The sequence below is a fragment of the Mustela nivalis genome (genome assembly GCF_964662115.1).
Source record: "Mustela nivalis genome assembly, chromosome: 2".
In the NCBI taxonomy this organism is placed as follows: Eukaryota; Metazoa; Chordata; class Mammalia; order Carnivora; family Mustelidae; genus Mustela; species Mustela nivalis.
This window is the reverse complement of record NC_139021.1, coordinates 106,381,510-106,397,850: the sequence shown is the minus strand read 5'-3', so window position 1 is coordinate 106,397,850 and position 16,341 is coordinate 106,381,510. Positions and strand designations below refer to the sequence as shown.

At 44.4% G+C, this 16,341-nt stretch overlaps 1 pseudogene across 1 annotated transcript in view; it reads right to left on the bottom strand.

Moving 5' to 3' along the window:
* The window catches only part of LOC309859326 (protein phosphatase PTC7 homolog pseudogene), a 46,925-nt pseudogene extending 41,404 nt beyond the window's left edge, over positions 1-5,521 (bottom strand). The window contains exon 1 of the transcript in view: positions 5,351-5,521. The product of the transcript in view is annotated as a protein phosphatase PTC7 homolog pseudogene (transcript). The remainder of the gene's footprint in view (positions 1-5,350) is intronic.
* Positions 5,522-16,341: the final 10,820 nt, after the last annotated feature.

Below are 16,341 nucleotides of genomic sequence, written 5' to 3'. Positions count from 1 at the left end.
GTGTCTTATAAATCCCATAGGCTTTCTTCACTCTTTTTCATTCTTTTCATTCTTTTTCCCTGTCTGGATACTTTCAAATGTCTTCTCTTCCAGGACATGGTTTCAGTCTGCTTTTGAAGCTCTCTGTTGAATTCTTCAGCTCAGTTATTGTATTTTTTAACTTTAGAATTTCTGGGATTTTTTAAAGGTTTCTATTTCTTTGTTGAACTTTTTGTTTTGTTCATGTATTATTTCCTTCATTTCATTTAGTTGTCTCTCTGTGTTCTTGTAGTTCACTAAACTTACTCTGAACTTTTTGTCTGACAGACCATAGATCTCTATTTCTGTGGGGTCAGTTAATAGAGCCTTATTAGTTCCATCTGGTGGTGTCCTGTTTCCCTGTTTTTTTGTGATCCTTGATTCCTTATGTTGGCATCTGGGCATTTGAGAAAGTGGGCTCCTCTTCCAGAATTTACAGGTTTGCTTCTGCAGAGATAGTCCTTTACTTTTGCAGCTCAGTTTGGGTGTTTGGACATGTCTGCTGGTAATATTCTTGAACAGGTGGGGCCTGCTATTAAGGTCTATTTTGGGCCAAGCTCAGTTTGGGTGTGATTGTGCCATTGACTTATAATAGCTGGATTGGACTGCTGGCTTGCTTGCCTGCCCACCTACGGCTATAAGATGGCCTCCAAAGTTGTCTGCATTTGTAGATCAGGACTGGGTACTGTATTTAGCAATAGGTGGAGCTATAACTTAACTTCCTGGGTCTGGCAAGGTAGCAGGATAAAACAGGACCTACGCTACTTGTTGTTTAGAGACCTGAATCAGGCAGGAGTGTTCCCTGAGTTCCCTGGTCAGATGAGGCCACGAGTTTTGCTCTGCTGAAAGAGAAAGCCACAGGCTGTGCTCTCTGTTAAGTGTCACTGTAAGCAGGGCTGATGGCTGGGCTATACAGCTTCTCATATATACTCTGGTTAGGTTCCCTAGGCAGGCAAGCTGAAGGCTGTATTCAGCAATGAGTTGGTCTACAGATTAGTTTTTCTGCACATGTGCAGCAAGAGAAGCAATTCCAAGGCTGCTAAGGTTCTTTGCTTGTGGTCTTAGCTCAAGCTGAACTGTGCCCCACTTTCCCTGGTCAAAAAGGTCCATAGAGTTTGCTCTGAGGGTGACCAACTCTGCCCTTCCACCTCTTGGCTCCAGACTGGCTGAGTTACACAGCTTTCAGGTATTTCAACAGCTTTCAGCTCTCATATTTACCAGGGACTGGGAGCCATGCCCGACCAGATGGCTCTATGACTCAGGTCCCCTACCTGGGCATGGGCAGACTAGGTTCCAGACCAGCAAACTGCTCATTCAAGGACCTGAATCAGGCAGACCGGCACCCCTGGTCACACTGCACTACTGACTGGTTCTGCAGGGGAGCAAAGCTACTGATTGGAACTACTATTTAGGCTCTGCAGGCAGGAACTCAGTCTGCCAATACCTGAGTGCAAGTTGTTGGAAGCCCCTCTCCCTTCTCTGTCACAGAGTCCCAGTTTTGACCTGAAGATTCCCCTGCTATTCCTGTGAGACCAGACCAGAAAAGAGGCCCTCACAAAGTGCCTGCAACACTGGAGGGGCCGGATTCCACCCCTGGGCTCTCTTTTCCCACTGGAGATGTAGGCTCAGAAGAAATCCCTGTGCTTGGTGCCATGCCAGCCTGGGGGAGGGGCAATACAATCAGTATGTATCTCTTTCCCTAACCCCTCTAAAAGTCTGTCTTGTTCTCTGTGGTTCAGGGGATGCTTCAGCCTCACTCCTATGTTCTACAATTCTGTCAGTGGCATCTCGTTCATGAATAGTTGTGAGTCATTCTTTTGAGAGGAAGTGAAGTCAGAAATTACCTATGTCACCATCCTGCATGAATTCTTTTTCTTTCTATTTGTTTATTTATTTATTTAAGACAGAGATAGAGGGAGAGGGAGATAGAAGAGGACCAGAGGGAGAGAGAACCTTAAGCAGACTGCACTCTGACCGTGGAACCCAACATGGGGGTCAATCTCATGACCCTCAGATTACAACTGAAGCAGAAACCAAGAGTCAGATCCTTAACCACCTGAGCCACTCAGGTACCCCTGGTTATGAATTCTTAACGGAAATTGGTTTTCTTCCTATTTAACACCAATTTGAAGATATATATGTTCCATTCTGTCTCCTTCTGTGCAGTAAATTTAATTATTGTTCACATTTGTTTCCTTTTTTATATGGAGGTAACATTTTAGACTCCCCACATCTACTGTGTCCTATATTTTATATTTTTGTATTTCCTGTATCAAGGAATCTTCAATAACTACTGTGCTTGCATTGGTTCAACAGAGCCATTGGGAAGAAGTCCATGTTTACTACTTGCATATATCTCAGAGATCTCACCTTCTCTCATCTTAGGTCTCTGCACTTCCACAACCTGAGGAATATAATCTTTTAAATGTCACATTTTTTATAAAGATTTATTTATTTATTTATTTATTTGAGAGAGAGAGAGCATGAGCAGGGAGAGGGACAGAGGGCAGAGGGAGATGGAGAGAGACTCTCCAGCAGACTCCTGTGCTAGGAGCCTGACTTGGGGCTCAATCCCATGACTGAAATCATGACCCAAGCCAAAACCAAAAGTCACTCAACCAAATGAGCCATGCAGGCACCCCTAATATGTTACAATTTTTTCAGTAATAGAGTTATTTTTATGTTAATAAGATTATTCAGACTATGAGTCTGGCTTTAACATATTTATTTAGACATATTAAATATTTTTTCTCTATATGGTATTCCTATTATCTACAGTTTCAATAATGTAATATCTGTTCTGATTCTATTCTTATTTTCATCTTGTAATTTTCATCACAAAGTTTTGTTTTGTGGTATGTTTTGTAGAAATTGACTGTTAAAACAGATTCCTTATTATTTTATCTATGAAAATTCTTTCAGCTTTGCTTTTAAATTAAATTATTGTGCAAAGAAGCTTCATTCATTTTTGCCAATCTGGTGAGCAGATTTGGGGTTTGTTGTTTGGAACCATGCATGTTGTGTGAATTATACTGATATATACATGTAATTGTAGGTTTGTGGTTTGGAATGCTGTTGAGAAAAATTGGGCTGGAATATCTATGTTTGTACTATGTAGGATAAAATAGTTTTCCATTTCTTAACTTCTAAAGCTATTTTCTTTAAGAAAGGTATTGAATTTATGAAGAATCTCACATTGAATAGCTCACCATTTTGGAGAACCACCAGGCTTTGTCTCTGTCTTCCTCAAATATTCACCCCATAAACTTCAAAGTCTAGTACACCAGACATGTGCAAATTCTCTAAGTGGTGAAAGTAACTTCAAAGCTTATTAATATTCCTATACTCATTCTTTATAATGTCAGAATTTCAATTAATTTACTGCTAGTTTACACATAAATTTAGGAGTTAATTTTATTTTATCCAAATTTTTAATGTGTTCTCCATTTGGAGAATGTTTCTGAACACATAAATTCTGTCATAATGTGGGGAATAGAATCCAAAATCATATTTTTTTATTTTAAAACATATTCATCAAAAAATTTTCCATTTGTATGTACTTTTCAATTTCTTGGCATATAATTTTCTACATTACCCTGTTACTAGTTTTGAATCTGTACTGATCATAAAATTTTATCTCTGTGTGTTATTAATATTGTTTGTTCTTTTTCTACTTTTCCTAGTCTTATAAAACACACTCTTACTCAATTTTATTGGCAAACACTCTTTGATATTTTTGTTTCGTTTTATCCTTTAAAATTGCTTATTCAAATTATATCAGGGCCTACCATTTATATGCTCTGATTAGCTCTGTTCTTTTTAACTCCTTATCTTCAAGTGTTTATCTTATTTAAGTTAACACATTTTGTTCTTAAATATAAGACCTTATGTATACATTTGACTCCTGATTCAGATGGAGATCGCATGAGATGTACTGAAATCTTTCAGGATTTGTACTGAGATCTCTCGAAATTTGGAATAAGTCCTCATCTCATGGTATTTGGAAGGAGTTCTCATGATATTTGGGTAAAAATCTCACGAGAACTGCCTGAGTTCTCATGAGATTTGGACTAAGAGCTCATACTTCCAGTGGCAGGAACCAACACTGCCACTTCTTCCAGTGGCTGGCACTGCAACTGTCTACTGCCTCCAGTGGCAGTAATCAGCACTGCAAAGCATTCTGACATCCCTCACACTGCAGCTGACCACTGCCTCCAGTGGAAAGAAAGACATAGTTTCTTCTTCCAGGAAAAAAAGACATAGTTTCTTCTTCTTCTTCCTGAAGCTCACCACTGCTTCCAGTGCTAGGTAACTAGACTGCCACTCCTTCCAATGCCTCAAAGTGCAGCTCAACCTTGTCTCCAGTAGCAACAAGCTGCTCAGCCGAGCCACTCATGGTCTCAAACTGCATCTCAACACTGCCTCTAGTGACTGTACACAGCACTGCAAAGCCTTCGGACATTCCTCACACTGCTGCTGACCACTGTCTCCAGTGGTGGGAATGGACACTGCCTCTCCTAGGGTCTTGCCCTGCAGCCCACCACTGCCACCAGCGGTTAAAAAAAAAAAAAAAAAAAAAACCTTCACTACCAGGCCTTGCAGCACCTTAAACTGCAGCTCACTACTGCTTCCAATGATAGGAAACTGCATTGCCACTCTTTTAGGGTCTCACACTGTAGCTCAACAATGCCTCAGGGAGACACACTGCATGTCAACATTGACTCTAGTGGCCATAAGAAGCACTGCAAAATCTTCAGGTGTCCTTCCCACTACAGCTGACCTCTGCCTCCAGTAGCAGGAACCAACACTACCACTTCTTCCAGTGTCTCCCACTGGAGCTCACCACTGCCTCTAATTGCAGGAAACTGCACTGCCACTCCTTGCAGCATCTCACCCTGCAGCTTAGCCACTGCCTCCAGTGGAGACAATGTGTACAGCAATGCCAGGCACGGACTCGCACTGCATATCAACACTGCATCTTTGGCCATAAATGACACAGCAAAGCATCCTGGCATCCCTAGCAACAGGCAGCTGACCTCTGCCTCCAGTAGCAAAAATCAGCACAACTTCCTTTTCCAGCATCTCACTGTGCAGCCCACCACTGCTTCCAGGGCTAGGTAACTAGATTGCCACTCCTTGCAGCATCTTGAATTGCAGTTCACTGTTGTCTCCAGTGGCAGGAACTGACATGGCAACTTCTTCCAGGAACTCTCACTGCAGTTCACCACTGCCTCGAGTGGTAGGAACCTGAGTGGCCACTCTTGCAGGGCTTTGCCTCCAGTAGCAACAAGTTGCAAAGCCATGCTACCTATGGTCTCCCACTCTTTCTCACCACTGCCTCTAATGACAGTAAGGAGCACGGCAAAGCCTTCTGGTATGCCCCAAACGGCAGCTGACCACTAGCTTCAGTGGTGGGACACTTCACTGGCACTCCTTTTAGTGCCTCAAACTGCAGCTCAGCATTGCCTCCAGTGGAGATAAGGTGCATAGCCATGTCATCCATGGCCTTGTACTGCCACTAGTGGCTGTAAGCAGCACTGCAAAGCCATCAGGCATCCCTCACACTGCAACTGACCACCCCCTCCAGTGATGGGACTGTCACTGCACTTCTACCAAGGTTTCACGCTGCTCCTCCACACTGCCTCTAGTGGCCACATTTTGCAAAGCCACACCATTAACTGTCTCACACTGCAGATCATCACCACCTCTCATGGCATTAATGAACACTGCAAAACCTTCTGGCATCACTCACACTCTAGCTGACCACTCTAGCTCACCACCTCTCATGGCATTAATGAACACTGCAAAACCTTCTGGCATCACTCACACTCTAACTGACCAATGACTTTCCCATTTCTTCCAGGGTCTCACAATGCAGCTCACAACTGCCCGAAGTGGTTGCAAGCTGACTGGCACGTCTCCCAGCTGCTCTCACAATACAGCTAAGCATTGCTTCCGGTGACAGAATTCTTCACTGCCATGCCACCAAACAACTCTCATTATTCAGCTTCCCACCACTGGAGGCAGTGCTGAGCTCCAGTGCAACAGATGCTGAAAGACAGGGCACTTCAGTTTGCCACCAAGGGAGGGAGTGATAAGCTGCAGTGGGCGAGACACGGGAAGATGTGCTGCTGGAACTTCCTGACAATGGATGCAGTGGGCAGGCACAGTGCAAGGCATGGGAAGTTGAAGCAGTGTGGATTCCCTCCACTGGAGGCAGTGCTGAGTTGCAGTCTGAGGGATGGTGGAAGATGTGCCAGTGTGGCTTGAGACCAGTGGAGGTGTTGTGAGCTGCATTGCCAGACACTGGAAGGCCTAGCAGTGCAAGATCACACCACTGGAAGGAATTGTGAGCTGTGGTGCTAGAGGCACTGGAAGACATAGCAATGCTGCTTGCCACCACTGGAGGTGGTGCCATGGGAAAAGTGCTGGAAGAGGAGTCAGTGAAGCCTGTCAGCACTGAGGGCAGTGGTGAGGTGCTGGGTGACAGACCCCGAAAGGTGAGGCACTGAAGCTTCTTTCTACAGGATGGTATGGTAAGCTGTATAGTCTCTGTTTTCCCAGGCTCAAGAGTGGAGGTAACAACCCCTGGAGCCAACCCCCACTCATCATTGTGCCCTGTGTCCCCAGGTTTGGTGGTAATAGGCTGTCAGGATGGTGTAGCAGGTGTCTCCCAGTGGGGGCTCTGGAGCCAGGGGGAACCAAACGTGACACATGGTGTCTTTTGAACCGAGGTGTTGAGTGTTTGTTTGGAAGAGTCTATTTGCTTCTCCAAAAAGGACAAGGGCATTGGCCGACTTTTGAAGTGAATGACCACTAAAGAAACAAGCCTGTATCTCTTCTTCTCCCAGGACTTGGAGCAGGTGTGCAGGCTTCAGGTGGGATGTGCCTGCTTATCCCCACCTGACAACCCTTCTTCACGCTGGCTCCACGAGACCTGAAGTTTGGAAATCAGCATCTGAGTCTGTTATGCAGCTTGTCCCAGGACATCAGTGTTCAAAGACTATAGCAGGCCCATTGGGTGCAAAGTCACATCCATGCCAGGATGAGAGGTAAAACTTCTCTTTCACCCCAAACATCCTGGGCTTTTCTCTTGTTTCCAGTGGAGCCACAAAGTCACACTGAAGCAGCTGTCAGTAATGTAGAGTGGGTGCCAGAGTTCCTGAGTTTCCCTGCAGGGTGCTCATGGCAGGGGATCCCATTTAATCTGTTAATTTCTGGCTTATGAAGGTATTTAGAAAAGCTCTTTCCTAGGCAATCCTTGGATTAAAAGGGGAAGATGAGATGGGCTCAGTGTGTGTTTTGAACATAGAATTTTTCCTTCATCTAATAGTGTTTATTCTGTTGGGCCTAGGCTGTGGTAGAATGGCCAGCATCTAGAGTTAGGTGGCTGTTTGTGGTCAGATAGAGACATGGATGATGGCTTCTCCTTTGTCCAAGATGATGTATCCAAATGGATTTGTCTTTTGATCCAGAGTTTCAATGAGGGCAGAGGGAAATTTCAAAAGGATTAAAAGGAACCTTGGATGATTGAGAAGGGAAACTTGACTTTCCAGTTTCACTCAGTGGACCATCTAGATAGTTGGACATGCCATATTTTCTCTGCAGTTTCATTGGTGGTGAAGTTAGAAGGAGAGTCTTTGGAAATTCTCCTGGGTAGAGGCATTCTGGTGGCTTCATGGGGCTTGGTGTCAGGAACCCTGGGGTGAAATTCTGTAGCTGCTTGCCTGATCCTGGGTGAGTCATGTTATCCCACAGGTTTTCCATTTCTTCCTTAGGAAATGGGTATCAGGGAATGTTCTGTTTAAAGTGGAACCCACCTGTACTGTCGGTGGGCATGCGGGCTGTTGCAGCCACTCTGAAAAAGAGTATGGTGGTTCCTCCAAAAGCTAAAAACTGAAGAACCCTAGGATCCAGCCACTGCACTCCTATGTATTTCCCCAAAATGCACAAAAATGCACATTCAATGGGGTACAAGCACCATGATGTTTATAGAAACATTATCAACAATAGTGAAACTATAGAGGTAGTCCCAATGTCCATTCACTGATGAATGGAAAAAGAAGATGTGGGATACACACACACACACACACGCATACATGTTAGGTCCATTTTTTTAAAAGATTTTATGTATTTATTTGACAGAGAGAGAGAGATCAAGTAGGCAGGCAAGCAGAGAGAGAGGAAGCAGGCACCCCACTGAGCAGACAGCCTGATGTGGGGCTTGATCCAAGAACCCTGAGATCATGACCTGAACCGAAGTCAGAGGCTTAACCCACTAAGCCACCCAGGTTCCCCCATGTTAGGTCCATTATTAAATGAAATGAGACAGAGACAAAGTGAAAGTTATTTAAAGCTTTATTTTATGATAAGTATTAGAAGTTAGACTGACTGGCCAGGGGAACAATACTGAGACATGGTGAAAGTTATGCAAAGTTCTATTTTATGTTAAGCATTAGAAGTCAGACTGACCAGCCAAGGCCGTCTCTGAAGAGAGCAACCACCCCCAGCGTACAGGCTCAAGAATTGACTGACTGACCGGTCAGGGCCGCCTCCGAAGAGGGTGACCCTTCCCCATCTTACAGACTACCTTTTATAGAGCAAAAGTCTGGCCACACATAGGTGGCCAATGAGATTGTAGTCATGTCAGGTCACATGCAGGTGGCCAATTGAATTACAATTTACCCTATAGTAGCTGTTTGAACTAACCTATTACTCTGGTCAGAATTGGTGCTCAAGGTTGGTGCCCTAATGGCGGGGTTTACATTCTTTGGTGGTTAGGGAAAAAGTATGTGTGTTTTACTGATTTGATGTCTCCACCTGGCCTGACTCATCCTTGTATTCTGGGCTCTGTTATCAGGAACTAGCTGACCATATTCTGCTGGTTTCCCAGACTTGTCTTTAAGTAAGTTTCTCTGGGGGTGGGGGCGGCAGAGTCAGTTTAAGTTTCACTGCACAAACAACAAAATGGCTTTTAACCAAGATGGAGTCGCTCTGGCTAAATAGGTCTTTACAATACATATAGATAGATAGATAGATAGATAGATAGATAGATAGATAGAGATAGAGATTATAGTTAGATATAAATCTATCTATCTTTTGATCTATCAACACAATGGAATAGGACCCAGCTTCAGAACGAATGAAACCTTACCATCTGAAAGGAAGTGGATGGATCTAGAGTGGATTTAACTAAGCAAAATCAGTAAGAAAAGACAAATATCCTTGACTTGACTCCTATGGAATTTCAAAAAGAAAACAGATGAACATATTGAGGGGAGAACGATAGGCAAATAAGGAAACAGACTCAACCTTAGAGCACAAACCAAGGGTTGTTGAGGGCAGGGATGTGGAGGAAAGGGTTAAATGGGCGATGGCTATTAGGGAGAACACTTGTGATGAGCTCTGGGTGTTCTATGCAGGTGGGGAATCACAAAATCCTACCCTTGAAGCAAGGAATTAACACTGCATGGAAACAAATTGGAATTGAAGTCAATGAAGAAAAGAAGACCACGTTCTGCTTCATGAGGAGTGAGGTAAAAATGGAGTGATTCTCACTATCTTATTATGTAGATGATTATTTTCAAACACACTTCGGTAGGATACACTAGTTTCTGGTTGCAGAAAGCTGCAATGAAAGATTCAGATCCCAGAGCATATCTGTGTTCCATTGATATGTTCCTTCCAGTTTGCCCAGGTACAAAGGTGAGTGGACATAAATATGGCAGAAGAGGAAAAGAGGTGTTAAGCATTCAGGAAGGAGTATTTTCCCTTTCTTATGAAAGACTTGGGCCAGTGTAATTTTGGAAGAAGGAGGGCGGATCCTATAGCCTTGTGGCAGACAGGGGAGTTCCAGGTCTGGGTAGAATTCAGGGGTCCTCGAGGAGACCAGAGTGCATTCTGCAGGAGGATATGGCCAGGTTGGCTCCAGTGGTGGCTGTGTGTCTCACATGTGACAGTTGTGACAGGTCAGGGCTGTGAGGAGGTTCCTGGCTGAGGACAGGTGAGGCCCAGTGGAGAGTAGGCAGAGCGCCTTCTGTGCCACCAGCCTCAGCCAACACACACAATCTCCTAGTCTGTCCCTGTCATTCCAGTTCAGGCTTCTCCATGTTGCCAGGCTGAGACATTGGTTTGGGCTTCGTTCTTTGAGTGAGTGTGAAGTTTCAAAAGTTCGATGGTTGGAATGATGGGTCTTCAGAACATATGTTCCTTTTTATTTTCTTGTTCTTCTTTCAATCACTGAAGTGAATCAGACCTGTTAGTGGAAGGACAGTCTATGTGTTTTTCTTTCCTGAATTTCCATTAAACAATGGGAAAACAGCCTTCTGCAATAGTCAAAGAATCCTTTGTGAGGGTTTGTTTTTCTCTCCTGTGAATCACTTTCTGATACTAGAAATTATGTTTGAGGGGCACCTGGGTGACTCAGTCATTCAGCCTCTGCCTTCACCTCAGGTCATGGTCCCAGGGTCCTGGGATCAAGCCATGCATTGGGCTCCCTGCTCAGCAGGAATCCTACTTCTCCCTCTCTCACTTCCCCTGCTTGTGTTCCCTCCCTAATGTGTCTTTCTCTGTCAAATAAATAAATAAAAATCTTTTTTAAAAGAATTGTTTTTTAAAGTAAAGCACAGCCTCAGAGCTGTAATGGGGTACAGTGCCCTTTATGAGGGGGAGAAATGGAGGAGGAGTGTAGGTTGTTAGGAGCATGGAGAGTGGCTCATTGTGCTCCCAATGGAACAAAAGCCCCTGTTAGCCTTCCTGGTGGGAACTGGGAGACAGTGTGTGTGTGTGTGTGTGTGTGTGTGTGTGTGTGTGTGTGTGTGTGTGTGTGGCTGCTTACTTGGTGGCACATCCTGGGCTCTGAAACCTGATCCTGTGAGTCCCTTGTGACTTTAATTGGGGAATTTATGAAGAAAACAGAATGAATCCTAGAGGGCACCTCCATCCTTTGCACTCAGACAACTCCATGGAGCAAAGGAATCCATCACCCATGAGGCATGTCAGGATCCCTGAGAGTGTGGGCCTTGCTTCCTGGCAAGAGGTTGCGTCTTCATCCTTATCTGAATCAGAGCCATGTTGTCTGGTTAAGGAGATCCAGATCTTTATGTAACCATGTCATTATTATTCTTGTTATTTTAAGAAAGTAATATAGACATTGACTTTGAGATCCAAATATCAAAATGAAAAACACAAGGTCAAATATATATATATATATATGAGGACTGAACTTGTGGTGCTTCTCATTAGTATGGGTAATGTAGGACTGCCCGTATGAGAAAGAACAAGGAATTCTATTTGGATAGAAGTGTGCTGTGCACATGGAGTGCTTTATTCTATCCTTTTCTTTACTTCTTTGAAGGGAAAATGGAGTGATGACTGAAGCTTGGTTTCTGATTTGAAGGAATGGAAGACAAGAGATTTGAAAGAGCAGTGTTCATGCTGACATGGTTTTCCATGCCCAGTGAGTGAGGTGTTTGAAACCTGGAGTTGGAAGCATTGGTGTTCAGGGAGGATGTGGTCTGAGTTTCCCGCACACAGAGTCACCCGGCTGGTCTGCCTCATTGGACCAGTTCCCGCCTTTTGAAGAGCAGCTTTAAGGTGGCTTGAAACCCTAGGGGATGAGAGGAATTATCTGGAAGGGACACCTGGGGGCCAGTGTAGACAAACCCAGGAAATTTCAGAGCTAATGAGACTGGAGTTGGCTTCTCTGTGAGAAGCATCGAGCTGGGGTGGAAAGCAGTCTCTGGGTCTTAGGAGTCACTGTGTCAGCAGGTGTGAGCCTGGCAGTGGAGTCAGATTATATCTTGGAGACTGTGAGGCTGTAGCAGTGGGCCATCATTCTTGATGCACAAGCCAGCTTGCTCCAGGGACAGGGCTTTGCTCCCCAGCCAGCCCTCCTGCTGCAGATGGGATAGGAAATTTGTTTCCTGTTGGATTGGAAATTTGTTTCCTGTTGGATTTGTTGCCTGTGGACTTGGTGGGAAGCAGCCCACAGGCAGCCTTCTGGATTCTTGTCCAGTGTGCCCCTTGCTTCCTCAGATAAGGCACCACAGGTGTCCTCTGCCTGGTGTCTATGAATTCAGCCAGCAGAAGCACTTCTTCCAGAGCCACACCCCTGAGAAATCCTCCACTTTCCTGTGTTATGTGGAAGAGACAACTTTTCATTTGGAACTGAAATCTCAGCTCCTGCCATTAGGTTTCAAGGCCACATGACACCAGTCTCACTGACACTCTCATTCCACATGGGAACTCATGTGCCAGACTAAGACTGAATCAAGGAGGTCTATTGCTTGCTTTGCTGCTGCTGCTGCTGCTGCTGCTGCTGCTGCTGCTTCATGTTCCTTCCTGAAAACTGTGCAGCAATGCCTGGTTTGTGATGACATCCCAGGAAAGAGGGACAGGTGCACCATTCTGCCCCAACACAGAAGGATGCCAGATGTCAATCACAGGTGGCTGGTGCAGGGAGGAGAGATGTCTGTTTCCCAAGACCTTGGTCAGAAGAAGATTTGGACCCTGGGATGCTCTCTGCTCAGCTTTCTCAGATGAGTACATCAGGAAAGGAAAGGAAGTGTGTGTGCTCACCTGGAATGGAGGGAGGTGTCTGGTTTCAGGTTTCATGTACAAATGGATTCCTCTTATGGCTCATCTTCATAATGGTATTCAGGGTGCTGTAAGGTGACCCATTGTCCTAGGCATCCTGGTTGTGCAAGAGCTCTGGTCAACTTTTCCACTAGGGCTCTGGACTAGGAAATCAGAGGGAGTCTGTGGTGAAACAATCTGAGTAGGCCTCCGTTTCCCCCTTGCTGAGATGGGCTGGTGACTGTGATAACTGCTCTGGAAATATAAAGCAGGAGACAGGGCTGGGGTGCTGAAGGGGAGGTGACAGTGGTGCTTGCTATTCCTATAGGGTCCAGGTGGGACTTCGCTAGGATGGTGATGTTTGAGTCAGGTTAAAAAGAAGGTGTGTGATCTCATATCAAAAACCTTCTAAAAGGAAGGAAAAGCAAATGCAAAGCCCTTGGGGCAGGAACATACCAGGTATGTCCAGGAGCAGCAACAAGGCCCTGTGGCCATAGGATACGGCTTAAGACATGACCTCAGGGAGGTGACAGTAGGGTGGCAGAAAGCCATTGCAGGGCCAGACCCTATGGGACCCCATTTCACTGGACCATCCTGGCAACAGTATTGAGAACAGAAGCTTTCCCAGAGCAGAGTTGAGGGAGGAGTGGTGACTGAGCGTCTGTCTCTGACTTTTCAGGTGGCTAGGGTGCCCAAGGATGGGCCTGGCCTCAGTGGGGGCAGAAATGTATCAAGGCTTGTATACAGCTCTGAAAGGCACCATTTAACCAGGGTGGTAGAGGAAATTGTGGCGAAGGACTCAGGACTCAGGATCAGGATTGATTTGGGCAGAACGCTCATGAGAATTGGCTGGCATTGGGCAGCCCTGGGGACCGCCCAGTTTGCTGTGGCCAAGAGCTCTTTCTTGCTCAGGGAAGGTGGCCGCCACCCAGAAAATGCACTGAATTGACGCAGCACAATGGGGACCCCGGCGCAGGGGAGCGTTCCTGGAGCAGAGTTGAGGCAGGGGTTCTGGCCGGGAGTCCGCCTCCGACTTTTCAGGCGGCTGGGGCGCCCAGGGATGGGGCTGGCCTCTGTGGGGGAATGAATGGATCTCTTGCTTTAAGGCTTGTTCCCATCTCTTTTATTTTTGATAAGTCTGGCCAGGAGTTTTATTAATCTTACTAATTCTTATTAATTCTTTCAAAGAACCAGCTCCTAGTTTTGTTGATCTGTTCTACTGTTCATTTGGTTTCTATTTCATTGATTTCTTCTCAATCTTTCTATTCTCATGCTGGGTTTAGGCTTTCTTTGCTGTTCTTTCTCCAGCTCCTTTAGGTGTAGGGTTAGGTTGTGTACTTGAGATCTTTCTTGTTTCTTGAGAAAGCCTTGTATATACTTTCCTCTTAGGACTGCCTTTGCTGTGTCCCAAAGATTTTTGAACAGTTGTGTTTTCTTTATCATTTGCTTTCATGAATTTTTTTCATCTATTTATTTTCAGCATAACAGTATCATTATTTTTTCACCACACCCAGTGCTCCATGCAATCCGTGCCCTCTATAATACCCACCACCTAGTACCCCAACCTCCCACCCCACCACCACTTCAAACCCCTCAGATTGTTTTTCAGAGTCCATAGTCTCTCTTGATTCACCTCCCCTTCCAATTTACCTCAACCCCCTTCTCTCTAACTCCCCATGTCCTCCATGATTTTTGTTATGCTCCACAAATAAGTGAAACCATATGATAATTGACTCTCTCTGCTTGACTTATTTCACTCAGCATAATCTCTTCCAGTCCTGTCCATGTTGCTACAAAAGTTGGGTATTCATCCTTTCTGATGGAGGCATAATACTCCATAGTGTATATGGAACACATCTTCCTTATCCAGTCATCTGTTGAAGGGGGGCATCCTGGTTCTTTCCACAGTTTGGCGACTGTGACCATTGCTGCTATAAACATTGGGGTACAGATGGCCCTTCTTTTCACTACATCTGTATAATTGGGGTAAATACCCAGGAGTGCAATGGCAGGGTCATAGGGAAGTTCTATTTTTAATTTCTTGAGGAATCTCCACACTGTTCTCCAAAGAGGCTGCACCAACTTGCATTCCCACCAACAGTGTAAGAGGGTTCCCCTTTCTCCACATCCTCTCCAACACATGTTGTTTCCTGTCTTGCTAATTTTGGCCATTCTAACTGGTGTAAGGTGTTTCCATGAATTTTTAAATTCTTCTTTAATTTCATGGTTGACCCATTCATTCTTTAGTATGACGCTCTTTAGCCTCCATGTATTTGAGTACTTTCCAACTTTCCTCTGTGGTTGAGTTCTAGTTTCAAAGCATTGTGGTCTGAAAATATGCAGGGAATGATCCTAATCTTTTGGTACCAGTTGAGACCTGATTTGTGACCCAGGATATGATCTATTCTGGAAAGTGTTTCCTGTGCACTAGAGAAGAATGTGTATTCTGTTGTTTTGGAATGGAATGTTCAAAATATATCTGTGATGTCCATCTGGTCCAGTGTGTCATTTAAAACCCTTATTTGGGGTGCCTGGGTGGTTTAGTGTGTTAAAGCCTTTGCCTTTAGCTCAGATCATGATCTTAGGGTCCTGGGATCAAGCCCCACATCCAGATCTCTGCTCAGCAAGGAGCCTGGTTCCCCCTCTGTCTCTCTGCCTGCCTCTCTGCCTACTTGTGATTTCTGTCTGTCAAATAAATAAATAAAATCTTTTTTAAAAAATCCTTTATTTCCTTGTTGATCTTTTGCTTAGATGATCTATTTCAGTGAGGGGGATGATAAAATCTCCTACTATTATTGTATTATTGTCAATGTGTTTCCTTGGTTTTGTTATTAATTGGTTCATATAATTGGCTTCTCCCATGTTAGGGGCATAGATATTTACAATTGTTAGATCTTCTTGCTGGATAGAACCGTTAAATATGATATGGTGTTCTTCATCATCTCTTATTGTAGTCTTTGGGTTAAAGTCTAATTTATCTGATAGAAGGGTTGTCACCCCCAGCTTTCTTTTGATGTCCATTAGCATGGTAAATTTTTTCTACCCCGCCCCCACTACTTTAAATCTGGAAGTGTCTTTGGGTCTAAAATGACTTTCCTGTGGATAACGTATTGATGTGTCTTGTTGTGTTTTTTTTTTTTCATTCATTCTGATACCCTGTGTCTTTTGATTGTGGCATTTAGCCCATTTATATTCAGGGTAACCATTGAAAGATATTAATTTAGTGCCATTGTATTGCCTGTAAGGTGACTCTTACTGTATATTGTCTGTGTTCCTTTCTGGTCTGTTACTTTTAGGCTCTCTCTTTGTTTTGTTTGTTTGTTTGTTTGTTTGTTTTATTTTGTTTTTGTTTTAAATACTTTATTATTTTGTTTTAAATACTTTAAATACATTATTTTAAATACTTTATTTGACAGACAGAGATCACAAGTAGGCAGAGAGACAGAGGGGGGAAGCAGGCTCCCTGCTGAGCAAAGAACCTGCTGCGGGGCTCAATCCTAGGACCCTGAGATCATGACCTGAGCCAAAGGCAGAGGCCCAATGCACTGAGCCACTTGGGCACCCCGAAAGAAAAATCTTTTTATTGTTTATTTTAATTCCAATTGAGTTGACATACAGTGCTATATGAGTTTCAGGTGTAGAATAGCATGAGTCAGTAATTCTCTGTATCACTCTGCTCATCCAGAAAAGTGTGCTCTCAGTCCCCTTCATCTGTTTCACTCATCCCTCCAGCCACCTACCCTTTTG